The 14,140-nt window shown below is 38.4% G+C and overlaps 1 protein-coding gene and 1 pseudogene across 16 annotated transcripts in view; both read left to right on the plus strand.

The window, feature by feature from the left end:
• Positions 1 to 14,140, plus strand: part of PPP2R2B (protein phosphatase 2 regulatory subunit Bbeta) — a 504,947-nt gene that overhangs the window by 352,739 nt on the left and 138,068 nt on the right. The gene's annotated exons all lie outside the window — the stretch shown is intronic.
• LOC116531715 lies at positions 8,769 to 8,904 on the plus strand (annotated as a pseudogene).

Genomic DNA, 14,140 nt, shown 5'->3' on the forward strand with positions numbered 1-14,140 from the left:
AAAGACCAGTTCCCATGGTTCAATTAACTCCCCCCTGGGTTCCTCCCATAGCATGTGGGAATTCTGGGATATACAATTTAAACTGAGATTTCAGTGGGGATACAGCCAAACCCAAATGTTGGAGCATGACTTTGCTCTATGGGAAGACTGGAGAGCAAAGTATTAACCAACAGGTTATAACCTGCAGCAGACTCATGGAGATCTGTTAACTCTGTGACTCTGGGCATGTAAAGAACATAATTTCTGAGCACCGTTCTCTCTTCTAGGGGAAAAAATGAACATACCTATAAAATGTTTTTGATACTTAATAAGTGGTAATTCCTTTTGTTACTAAACATCGGGAAAGGTCTTATTTAAACATCTTCTGTTTATAGGAATCACACAGTGGAATAGATAATACTGAGATGAAAACTTTTTCCCCCTTCCTCCTTCTAAGCTCCTGTAGGTAGCACTTACTACATTGGTATGTCTCCATTCCCTGTTCTTGCTTTCCTTTTGTTGGGGAATCATTGCATCTTAAAAAAAAAGGGGGGGGGGGGTTCCCCAGTAATCATATTCAGAGAAAATAAAACAGTTTTTTAAAGTGAGTGAGTTACTTTGTGGTATTTAAAATTATATATGCTTATCACAGAAAACAGAAATAGAGTTATCTCAAAGGAGCACAAGTAAAATTTTAAGCTCCATCCAAGCACACAACGACAAATACTGCATGATCTCACTTATATGTAGACTCTAAAAAAGTCAAACTCATAGAAGTAGCAAGTAACACAGTGGTTACCAGGGACTGGTGGTCAGAGTTGGGGATTGAGATAGGGGAAGGGTGAGGAATTGGGCATGGAAAGATATTTAAAGCACACAACATTTCAATTAGACAAGAAGAATGAGCTTTAGAGATCTACTGCACAACTTGGTGACTATAGTTAGCAATAATATAGTATATATTTCAAAGTTGCTAAAAGCAGATTTGGGGTATTGCTTTGTTTATTTTTTATTTTTTTATATATTCTTTTGGACTTAGGAGGACAATGCAGTTGTGTTCCATGGACATGTTGCATAGTGGTGAAGTCTGGGCTGTTAGTGCATCTATCCAAATAGAGTACATTGCACCTGATAGGTAATAGTTCATCCCTCACCCCCATTCTACCTTCCTACCTCTGGAGTCTCCAATGTTTATTATTTCACTCAAAAGAGTAGATTTTTAAAAATTCTCACCACAAAAAGTGATAAATATATGAGGTGATAGTTATGTCAATTAGCTTTATTTAATCATTCCACAATGTAAATATATATTGAAATATCAATTATACCCCATAAATATGTGCAATTATTATTTATCAATTAAAAATAAAATTTTTAAATATGTAAACTAAAAAAATCCAAGACCTCTTATAATCCTGCCCTTTCAGACTTCATACACATCCTTCCTGTCCTTTTTAAAAATAAATACATAAATAAATGTTTAAAATAGCTGTAGGAATCCACACTCTGAAATGAAGAGAAATATCTATGAGCTAATACAATGAGATCTTGGTCTTGTCACTGCTTTCTATGGAATCAAATTCAGCATACAGCTGAGCAATTTTGAATTTCCTACAAGGTAGTTAGAAAGTAAAGTTCCAAAAGAACCCCTTTCTTTGTAAAGCTAACTCAAAACACTAGAGTGTGGCAGTTCTATAGGACGAAACCTAACATTCAGTAATCCTCCAGTTGTTGCTTCTTATGGAAAAGTCTCTATGAACCAGGAGAAATCTTATCATAGTGTGTATCCTAGTTACAGAGCCATGCAAATCTAACATTTACATAGCCACAGAACTGGGTTTCCTCTTAAAATATAGAACTGTATATGGCCCTCTATGCGTCTTGATGATTGCCCAGAAACATTTGTGAACATCTGCAACTTTGGATAATTTATACAGCAAAAGAGACTGTGGGAAACGGTGTGTAAAGAAGCTTTCTCAGATCAGATCCCATGAGCCTGAGATTTAGAATGGTTTCGTTGTTAAGATACTGATTCAAGGACTAGACCGTGTGGGTTTGAATCTTAGCTCTATTACAAACTGGTTTTAGGATGTTAGGCAAGTTACCAAGCCTTTCAAAGTCTCAATTTCTTTATATGTCCAATGAAAGTAATAGGAACAAACAGACTTGCTATGAGGATCAAGTGAGTTCATACATACATGGTGCTTTGAAGAGTGCCTAATAGGTTGTTCAATGAATATTAATTGTCACTATTGTTAACAATCAGGGTGTGTATGTGTGTTTATACTTGACCATAGTCCCCTTTTGCGTGATCCCAAAAGAATCCCTTTGAGACTATAAACTTGCTGGGCCCAAAAATTCCTGTGTTCCCTTCTTTGTCCCCAACAGCACCCAGGACAGTCACACCTAGTTTGGTGTAGATGCTAAATACTCCCTTGTTGCCTCAAATTGACCAAAATCCTGGTTTTCTTCCTGCTTGTTTGGTGCCTAGTGAGTACTTGGCTCCAGGCTCTGGGAGTAGGAATGCAGTGGTGGAAAAGGAGGCTTCACAGGATGGTACCTGCGTTCTGTTCCTCCTCCTCTCACATGATGGATTCTTCCCTTTAATCCCTTAATGCCTCCAACACAAATAAAGATCAAGGCTCCAGGTAGGACTGACTATGAAAACCAATAGCTACTGCTAAGATTTGAATATTTATAACGTACATGAGATTCCATCGCTATGCAACACAACAGCGTACTGATGTTGCTTTACAAGAAAGTCCTCAGTGCCTCAGAGTTAGCTTTCATAGTTTTCTTGTTATAATTTTCAGCTTCCCATGTGCCCTGCTAGGCACACGGGTATAACAATGAGCACTTAGTGACATGAGCCCTACTCTTTTAAAGTCTAGTGAGGAAGATGGACAAGTGGATAGTAAATACATGTGATAAATTCTATGTCAGGAAATGCAGGGTGCTATGAGAGTCTTAGGAAGGCCACATAACTATTTTAATAAGTCAGTGAAGGCCAGTTATTTAGCTTTAGTAGAAAACAAAGCTCTCCTTAATAAAATATAAAATAAATGCCATGTTGCAGGTTTGAAGAATTTTTTGTTCTATATGATCTCTATTTTCTGTGCTGAGAGGAGGACAGTATGCTAAAAATCGGTATTTCTTGTAACTCAGTGTTTTATGGTCAACTTATAACACCTTCAACATATAGAAGAATTAAGATCATTATCTCCTAAGGCAGGCTTCCAACATTTAGATGCATGCATGCGTATCCTAGCTTCCAGACACCTGCATCCATTTCCCTATGGCTGGTTATTTTTTTCTGAAACTGATATTTCTTTCCTCCTTCTGATAGTGTAGTGGCAGAAATATATAGTTTCTTCATGCTGTGTTTTTACTTTCCATTTTCCCAATAAAACTATATCACTGCAGAGGAAATCAAATCTAATCTACAATATATTTAGCATGAAAGCAGTAAGAAGCATTAATTCACTCCAGAAAGAGCAAAATACAGTCGGGTACTCAAAGGAAGAATCACCATGGAAACTGTTTTCTTGAAATTCTCTGCTCTCCAGGCTCCAGGCATGACTAAGTGAAGAAAGGAAGGCAAAGGGAAGAGAAGAAATATTTTGCCCTTTCTGTTGCCACTAAAAATGCTGCTAAGGAATTTTTATGAATTATTGATTGCATGAATAGAAGTATACATGAATTAGAATTATTAAACTGTTGTCTTTCAAATGAGTGTGTAAGAACACACTGAGAACTTGTTTCTCAGAGTGTTCTCCTTTCTAACTGTCAAAATCCTATTGAGCAGTGTTCTCCTTTCCTAACTGTCAATAATCCTATTAAGGTCAAAAGTTTGAAGAGAAGCGCTAGGAATTATGATAATTAAAGAATTATGTGAGCTAGAACTAAGGTACAATGCGTTTGCATGTAACTCCCAGATAGACCTGCTTTTGTATACCATTTTGAGATATTATGGTTTCAGAATTTTTTCAAAGATATTAAATATGTCAAGATCAGAGGCTAGCTCCTGCCTTTGGGACCGTGTTAATGGGATGTGATGGAATTTCCCTAAGGAATTTCTTATAGATTAAATTCACTCTGTGTTTCTGTGCACATGTATATATCTCACAATGAGCCCACTCCTCTTGCTTTCTACATTTTTACCTCCTAATTTATAGATTTTTCTCACTGCAACTTTACATTTGTATTATAATAGCTCTGATAAGAATAGCTACCATGTGTTCAGTGTTCCCTAGGAATCAATCACTGTGCTTCATTCTTTGCATTATAACAAGAGCGTAAGCTTTTATTTGGGTGTGATTGTGTTTTATTTAGCAAAACAACATTCAGTAAAAGCTCACTAATAAATTTCTTCTCATGTAACCCTCAAAAAAACCCTATGAGATCCCTCATTTTACAGGTAAGGAAACTGAGTTGTGGAGATGGCCATTGAATACACTGGGTCAGAGCCAGTGAGCTGCAAAACCTGGATTTGAAATCATGTGGGAATCCTAAGTCCTTGGGCTTAACAACACCACTATGTTTTCATTCTAAATGACATAGACAACCTGCCTTTTTAATTTCTATATAGGCTCATAGCACCCAGAGTCTGGACACATAAGTAGGTCCTTGGTATATTCACAAAAAATATATATTGAGAATCTACCATTGTACCAGGCACCATCCTAAATATAAAAATTGAAAATAAGATAACATTCCCTATCTTCAAGGAGCTTACAGTCCTCAGGAAATGTTGGCACAAATGAATGAAACAGACAAAATAGTCAAAAGTTCAGAGAAAAAATGAATTTATGAGATTTGTGGATTTGTTGAATTTGTGTGGATGAATTTGTCCTGGCCCTCCAAGAGTGGGAGGAGCTTCTGGAAGGTGGGAGGAAGAGAAATGAAGATTTAGGGTAAGAAAACATGATTTTAAGCACAGAGATGGGAATGAGTGAGAAGGGTTTCAGGACCTGTTAGAAGATCAGGGCATGTGTTTTAGAAAAGTGAGTTTGAACAAGTACATTGATCATTGGGTCAATCAGTGAAGAACTATGAAAGTGGTCAAGGAGGTCTGGGTTTTATCCTATCGACACAAGTAGCCTTTCAAAACAGTCATGTGTTTATCCTGAGATGTTAATTACTTACAGTAAAGGGCATTCTTCCTTTGTATTCAGCTTAACAACTTTTATACATATATACAACCATGTCACCATTACCCAGATAAAGGTATCGGATAATTTTAGGACTCCGTAAGGTTTTCTCTTGCTCATTCTTACCTAGTTCTCCTTGGCCCAGAGCTAATAGTATTCTGACTTTTATGTTGGTGTTCAAAAGGAAGTGATTTTTTCAAATGACACTATGAAAGTTTAAAGAAAAGCTGAATGACTGATGGAATGTAGCACAAAGTTTGGAGGTGAGAGGCTTCAAACAGAGAGACCAAAAAGAGGATGTTTTGGGGTTCACTCCCGTTCATCTAGTCAATGAAATATTTATTGGACACATTATGTACCATACTCATATGCTGGGAATACACTGGTAACCAACATATGCTCTCTCAGTGAGGGCATCAACAAATAAACACTTACTTTACAGTATAATAAATGCTCTAATAGGAGGAAATATACATTGTGCTTAAAATGGGCTTCTAACCCAGAAAAGGAAAGTCAAGGAAGGCTTCCTGGAGGAAGAGATGTCCAATCTGAGGATCAAGGATGAATACAGATTAGCCAGACCAAAGGGGATATTGAGATGAGGATGGCTCCAGGCAGAGAAGGAAATACAAATGTCCAAAAAGTAGAAAGGACCTGATCAGTTTTAGGTAGTGGCAGTAGACAAGAGAGAAGTGAAAGAAAGTCAGTTTTTTAAGCAAAAGAAGTGACCAGACTTAGTAATTACATTTTATCACAAGAACCATGTCAAACTGGGTTTCTTCAACACTGGCACTGTATATAATTGTGTTTTATACTATGTATTAGGCACTGACCTGATGGTGTAACACTGCAAAAAATTTCAGATGTTCAGCATTGTGGGCTTTTTTATTATTGTTTATATTGTGGGCAACCCACCTGCTTGTCAGTCATTCCTCTTTGAACTTGAGCCAGAAAAACCAGTCAGGCAATAAGATTTCTAACATCTTTCACCTACCTCTGTTAGAAGACGCTGTTTTGTTATTCTTGGTAGTATATTTTGTAGCTTTCCCTTTTCTGGAGTGGGCTGGGGTGTGTAAAGCAGCCAGGCTGTCCCCTCTTCTGACTTGTCTAACTAATTTGTTTCTTGGAGCAGCTTTGAGAAAGCTATTGAGTTCTCAACACTCGTTTTTTCTCTCATTCATCAGCAGATAACTCAGTAAGCAGAAAGTGGCCTTTGTAGCCCCTCAGACCTGAGTTAAGCCCTAGCCTAAGTCTTACTAACTCTCTGTGACTTCAACAAGTTGCTTAATGTTTCTGGGCTTTGGTTTTCTTGTCTGGGAATAATAACACTCACTGCATATCGTGTAAATATAGTTAAAATAGAATGTTGTAAAAGCCCTAGGATAGTACCTAACATATAGTAGGTCTTCAGAGAATCGTATCTGGAGGTAGTAAAGTAGAGTGGTTCATAGCAAAAGCTCTCAAGTTAGACTGTCCATGTTAGAAGGCTGGCTCTGCCAAAGGCTAGCTGGGTTGACATAAGCTTCCAGTGGCTCAGTTTTCTCATCTGTAAAATGGGGGTAGTAATAATGACATTTACCTTATGGTTTTCTTGTGAGGGTTCAATGAGTTTATGCATGTAAAGTTCTTCATATAGCGCCTGCTGTGTGGGTATGCATATCTCTGCATCCTATATTAGTAGTGTTTCTGTTGACCTTAATAATTACTGTTATTTTTACATATGACTCGGTCCTATCTGTGAGAAGGGGAGAGCGCTACCTGCCTATCCTGCAAGGTTGTTGTCAAGAGCAGCTATTAAAGAGATATACATGGCTCAGCGCCAGGCACACAGTGGGCTCCCGATAAACGTTTGTTGAATGAACGAGAGCAAAGTGCTTCTCTCTCTCAATGTTTTCTGTAAATGTTTCACCTTAATGATCACTGAGAGCTTCCACACAGAAGGAAAGTGCCAAAGAAGTTCACAGGGCAGCAGCCAGGCTTGGGCCTGGTGGAATCTGATGATGTTGAACAAAATAGATTCAGATCAGTCAATTTGGTGCCATTGAAACTGTGCCAACAAGCAGCAAAACGTGATTTCATGTTGGGGGAGTGCCAGGATCCAGGTTTGCATATCAAAGAGAACCCTACCTATTTCTAGCACCTTCACTCTTTCTCTCCTCAATATTCTTCTGTGTGGATTTTCTTATCTTTGAAAGGGCCTCTGGATGTTTCACGAAATCAGGCCCCAGATGTTTGAAAGGCTTTTGCAGACAAGGTAATCAATCCATTTGGTGGCCAGATGCTGTCTGAAAATTTTCCTGCTACAGCGCTGCAAGTTTCTAAATTCATTAGAAACATAAATTAATTAAATCTAATCAACAGTGGGTGATGCAGAAGATTAAACAGTGAAAAACAAATACATTTCCAACTGGGTTGTATTAGAGGCAGAGAAAAATGGCTCCACTTTGGAGGTAAACGTCAAGTTAACCCTTCATGTGATATTCTCAGAAATCTTTGCCAGGCCTGAGGCCCCAGGTGAGGCTGTGGTTCTTTCCAAATTAAGTCTGCCCTGGTGGGTTAATTAACTTTTCAAGAAATAATAAATAAATTACCTGTTTCTCTAAAGCATTTGGAGTGGTCTTATTCTCTTATGCATTCACAGAAGTAAAAATCTCTGTCCTTCCTCTATCATGAAGGGTCTCTAGAGAAAGGATTTGCAAGGGGCTATGCACTATGCATAAAGCAATATTATTCAGTAGCATTCTGTAGTCAGATAAATTTGGAAAGAGAGTGAGGTCTTCTTTACTCCACACTAGAATAAGTTACTTGAGTTCAGGACTGTCTGAACTAAATCTGTCAATATTCAGATTTAATATTGACTGTCAATACTGAATCTCCAACACCAAAAAGAACAGTGCCTGGCACATAGTAAGTGCTTAATAAATATCTGTTAATGTATGAATTGGGGGTGAACTTCTTTCTGACAGGACTACTGAATATTTCATTTGCCCAGATAAATCCCCAAGATGAGAGACAATGTGTGAGCTATTTCCAAACAGTGTTTGACATTTATCCCCCAAGAAACAGCATCTTAAGGAACTAATGGTCCATAAGATATATTTTAGATAAATAAGTTTTAAAGTATTGTTGTAAAGCACCCCTATCCTTTGTCTCATATATTCTACCCTCAGTCTAAATGAAACTGTAGAAAATTCAGGGTGAATGAATAGTGAATTCATGCAGTCAACTTCTGGGTAAGAGGCTATCTTCCAAGGATGTGCTCAGCTTACTGGTTAGGCCAGCCCTTAATTGTGAATGTGACTGTTTTTTCATTCCACACTTGCACTTGCAGTGCTGACAAATGACCTAAGGTTGTGTGGATAAAGGTGTTGTTTCCTTGCATGTAGCTCTGTAGAGAGGTACCAGTTTGCAGAGGATACCACTCAATAGTCAAGACCAGCAGCCGCTAACTGAGATGCCTACAGAGGCAAAGTAGCATAGAAGATGAAAGCTGAGAGGTAGAGAAAAACCTCAGGAGGGTAAATGGGAACTCGCATTTGGCATCAAGGCTAGGGGTACACTAGGAAATGTTAGGAGGTGCAGTAAATTCAAGACCTATGCCCTTCCAAAGGGCTGCTTCAAGCCAGGAATGGCCATATGATGCTTACCTGGCAGGGGAGATACCATCATCGTGAAGGGGTTTTCCCAGGGCGAGTCTTATCCATCGCACTCCAGATGTGGGAAACTCAACTGCATAATTTGAGGCAGTGGGGGACTGTGTTTGTGCTTTCCCCTGGTTTAAAAAAAAAAAAAAAAAAAGGAATGGCCATATGAGCATGCTAACTCAGTGTTGCCAATCTTTATTTTTCTAAAGAAACTGAAAAATCTCAATTGTTTAAAATGAAACTTTATGCTTTTTAAATGGTAGAAACTCATTCAAAATATTGAAATCTTTGTGTGGGCTAACATTGCAGTGTTAATAAATGAACTAGTCGGAATAAAATAACTCTGCTTGTCAGATATGACCCATCCACCGCAACTGGTATCCTCTGGGCTATTTGGTCCTATGGTGTGAAGCTGTGGAGACTTGGTCTGCCTTATCTGGGATCTGGGAGCGATAACAACAAATTATATATATTGAGTAGCTACAATGTGCCAGGCATCATGCTAAGTGCCTCCCTATACTTATTTCATCCTCATAATTCCCCTCCAAAATGGTACCAGTATTATGCTTATTTTACAGATAAAGAAACTGAGATTCAGAGAACTCAAATAACTTGCCCAAAGGCACATCGCTTGTAAATGACAGAGATGAATGGTATCCTTCTGACACCTAAAGTCATTCTGTTAACCATTCATTATATTACTTGCAGGTAAAATATGATTTGAACATTTAGTGCTTATGTGTGTTGGGTACCATTCTAAGTGCTTTGCATAAATTTATGTACGTAATTTTCAACATAATATCATCATCTCTATTTTGCAGATTAAATAAGTTGGGGGCAGAGAGAGAGGTTAAATAATATACCCAAGATTTGCCAGCTAGTAAATATGGAAGCTGTAATTTAACCTGGGATTGCAAGACTGCTATTGATCAACTCTTAGAATTATTTCTCAAGACAGAGTCCTAGGTCAGGCACATAGAAGGTGATCAGTAAATAGTTTTCAATGGACAGCAAATCTCATTTTTGGCTTGGGATTCTGTGCTGCAGGTGTGGTTGTTGCCCCTGAGTAGCTGCTATATCATCCGTTATTTCATGTGACTCACTGGCAGCTGTCACTCAGGTGGCCTTCACTGCATCACTTTGCTAATTCCGGGCATGCAGAGAAAAGACTGACAAGCCCTAGAAGCTGGCTCAGCCTCTAATGAACTGTCTAATCCAGAAATCCCTTCTCAGCAATCGGGCAATCCAATTCAAACTGCGTGAGTGACTGAAATAGTTCACTGGGTCAGACTTCTTGGCATATAAAGATCTGCCCACCCAGTCTCTGGTGTTCGATTGCCTTTCTTCCTGAAAATTGAAAGGGTGGAGACTGGTTTAGACGAGGGCTAGAATTTAAGTAGCAGAAGGGTGTGTGTACATTTTATAACACATGCGTTTTCGTGTATGTGATTAGCTCAGCATAAACCTTATTAAGGAGAACAAGGCAAATGTGGATTTTATTGGTTTTCAAATTTTCATGATCCCATAGTTCTGCTACACTCAGTTCAATTGAAAACCAAATGTTTATGTGTGTAAGAACAACATCAGAGGATATAATCCAAGTGATCAGGCTACAAATATTAATAAATATTCTAGAAAACCATACTTACTCTTTTTTTCTTTTATTTTTTTTGAGACAGGGTCTCACTCTGTCACCCAGGCTGGAATGCAGTGGTGCTATGAGAGCCAACTGCAGCCTCAAACCCCTGAGCTCAATCTATCCTCCCACCTCAGCCTCCTGAGTAGCTGAGACTACAGAAGTGTGCTACCACGCCAGGCTAATTTTTGTATTTTTTTGTAGAGATAGGATTCGAAAACTATACTTTCATTGAACATTGCTTGCATGTCTACTCTGTGTCAAGCATTGGGCTAGGGGACAGGTATACCACTGTTTAAAAACAAAATTTAGCTGTTATTTCTGTTCTTGTGAATTACGTAGTCTTCCGAGGGAGACAGACATCAACAATAAACACTCAGATAAACACATACATAATATACATAATGATGAATTCTGGTAGATGTATTAAAGGAAAAGAATAGAGTACTGTAGAGAACAATGTGAAGACTTTAAAATAGGCTGTCAGAAAAGTCCACTTTCAGGAAGTGCTGCTGTTCAAGCTGGAATGTTTTTTAAGTTTTTTTAAAAAATTATTATTATACTTTAAGTTCTGGGGTACATGTGTGGAGTGTGCAGGTTTGCTACATAGGTATACACATGCCATGATGGTATGCTACACCCATCAACCTTCATCTGCATTAGGTATTTCTCCTAATGTTATCCCTCATCTAGCCCCCCACCCCCTAAAAGGTCCTGGTGTGTGATGTTCCCCTCCGTGTGTCCATGCGTTCTCATAGTTCAACTCCCACTTATGAGTGAGAACATGTGGTGTTTGGTTTTCTGTTCTTGTGTTAGTTTGCTGAGAATGATGGTTTCCCATGTTAAAAATTTTTAAACGAAGAGATATTGGCCAAAGAAAAGGGAGGAGGGGGAGTAGTTTAGCCACAGCATGTTTCCTCAAAGTAAGGGAGAAAGCAGGAAATTTATGAGATCCTGAAAGCAAAAGTGGGGCTAGAAAATGGTAAGGAAGGAAGTCAGGGGATAGTTTGAGAGGGAGGAAAGGGACTGTTCACAAAGTTTTCTTAGTGATAACTTACCAAAAGGTTATATGGCCCCAAAGCTTCCCCAAAATGGCATCTAGTACATTTTACTGTTAAGTTCAGTTGAAGAAGCAGGAGGTATATTTGAGATTGTGGCCCCTGTTGAGTCTGTATCTTCAGTGCTTAATGGTTTGATTCTTTCTGTTACCTGATAAAATATTGACATATCATTTTTTTTCCCAAGAACTTTGCAGAAAACCGTCAATGCATCACTATCAGTGCTAGGAACCTGCTATGCTATGTGTTGGAGAGAAAGGAATTTTGCCAATGCATTTAATAGTTACGGACTTTTTCAAGCTTGAAGCTTTTTCATATTCTCCAAAGGCAATAACTTAGGTTGCTAGAATCAGTACTTGAAATGTTCCCCAAAAATAGAGTCCTTGGAGGTATGGAAATTTGATCTGATTTTCACTCCTTTCTATCTGCTATTCCTGGAAAAAGCATTTCTGAAAATGGCCTTGGTACTAGATTTCTCAAATACTGATTTTATTTCAGAGGTGTCCTAAGCTATAAGCCTATAGCAATGACCATTAAAAATAATAATAAGGCCGGGCGCGGTGGCTCAAGCCTGTAATCCCAGCACTTTGGGAGGCTGAGGTGGGTGGATCACGAGGTCAAGAGATCGAGACCATCCTGGTCAACATGGTGAAACCTGTCTCTACTAAAAATACAAAAAATTAGCTGGGCATGGTGGCACGTGCCTGTAATCCCAGCTACTCAGGAGGCTGAGGCAGGAGAATTGCCTGAACCCAGGAGGCGGAGGTTGCGGTGAGCCGAGATCGCGCCATTGCACTCCAGCCTGGGTAACGAGCGAAACTCCGTCCCAAAAAAAAAAAAAAAAATAGTTATAATAATAATAATAAGTTGTAGGCAAAAATGGAACACGTGTGACTTTAAGCTAAGAAAAGAGCTGTCATGGCATTATACAAACCCACAGTCAGTTGTCCCTATGAGAATCCTAAATCTCCAGTTGTGAACCATTTATGTCATGTTTGCTATGCACAGAATAAGATCCTAGGTACTAAAAAAGATGCTGTCTACTACAGAAATGAATATTATTCTGTCTTCAGGGAACTTATAATCTAGTTAAAGAGATAACATACACAAAGTATATTTAAGCCATCTATCAATGTTCATACCATAATCCAATAGAAATGAGTCATGCCTGATAAGAAAATGCCAGCTAAGTTAGTGAAGTTTTAAATGTAAACTATCCTTACTTGGTTTCTAGAAAAGACTAATTTTCAACTGGGCTTTAGAAGGGAAGGGAAACAGGGTAAGTTCTAAGAGAATAAATTCCAGATTGAAGAATTGTTTAAGCAAAGCTCTGAATGAAGGGTGGTATTGAGCGCTGGTCTCAGATCCCACAGGGAATCCAGAGGTTCAGAAGTCCTCTGAAAATAAGATGCAGAATTTCACAAACGTAAGTGCATGCATATTTATGGGGAAAGGATTTATAGCTTTTATTAGGTCCTCAAAGAGGTCTGAGATCTCCTAAAAAAGGTTAAGAGCTAAATTGTATTATTAGAGAAAGTTTCAGATTTTACATTTTTTTACTCATCAAACATCAATTGTGCTTAGTAAGGCAAAATTGAGTAAAATGGGAATTCTGCTTTTAATGAAATATATTTCAGTAAGGAAAATAGAACAAGTACACATGTAAGTGACAATGTCATGGATCACATGTAAAAGTATGAAGAGTTACAAGAGTTGTGAGGAAGAAGGAATTTTTTTCAATCAGTGGAGCTTACAAAAGCTTCATGGAATAGAGAGCAGCTGGTTTTGAAGGATTTATGTATTACTTTTTTATTCAATCAATGGGTGTTTTTGCAAACTTACTAGATGCCAGTCCGTGTGCTAAGTCCTCAGATTATAATAGTGCATAAGATCCTGCCCACAAGGGACATGCTGTCTCAGAGAATGAGATGTCAACAGGCACAAGTAATGACAAGGATGTATTAGGTAAATGAAATGGCATGAGCAGTCGGTCAGCAGAGATTGTATTTGCTTTGAGAATCTGAAGAGTTAAACTTTGCTGAAGCTTGTGACAAGGATCGAAAAGTGAAGGTTGAGCCCAGAAGATACACTCTGCTATGTTAAGAAGTAAAACCTATAACTGAGTGAAAAACGAAAAAGGAATTTATTTGGAAAAAAGAAGAAATGGTAGACAAAAGAGAATAGGAACAAGAAATAATAGAAGGCGGTGGGAAAAGAAGCAGCACACAAAAAGCAGGTTCTGAACGCAAAGCAAGCTTTGGAACTACAGCTGGGTTAAAATCCCAGCTCCATGACTAGTCTTTGAAACATGGGCAAGTTATTTAATCTGTCTGAGCCACCATTTTCCCATCAGAAAAATGCGGGAATATACTAAAACTCATGGAGTTTGAGTGACAATTAAGCGATATAATGTAAAACGCTAAGCACAGATCCCGGCCAAGGTTGATATCCAATAAATGACAATGGATCTATACATTTAGGAAGAGAATGTATGTATATAGAGTCAAACGCTTACAGTAGGCCTACTCGATAAATGGTACTTTTAAAGGAAAACTATGCTTTTCTAAACTGTGCAGTGCTGGTGTTTCTCTTAGGCTGAAATGTCTTGAGGCCAAGTCAATAGCTGGTTAATTTCAGTGAGTCTTCTTTATAACAGTTGCAATCTTCTTCTCG

The sequence above is a fragment of the Sapajus apella genome, unplaced genomic scaffold (assembly GCF_009761245.1).
Source record: "Sapajus apella isolate SASKATOON/1434 unplaced genomic scaffold, GSC_monkey_1.0 scaffold71, whole genome shotgun sequence".
Classification (NCBI taxonomy): domain Eukaryota; kingdom Metazoa; phylum Chordata; class Mammalia; order Primates; family Cebidae; genus Sapajus; species Sapajus apella.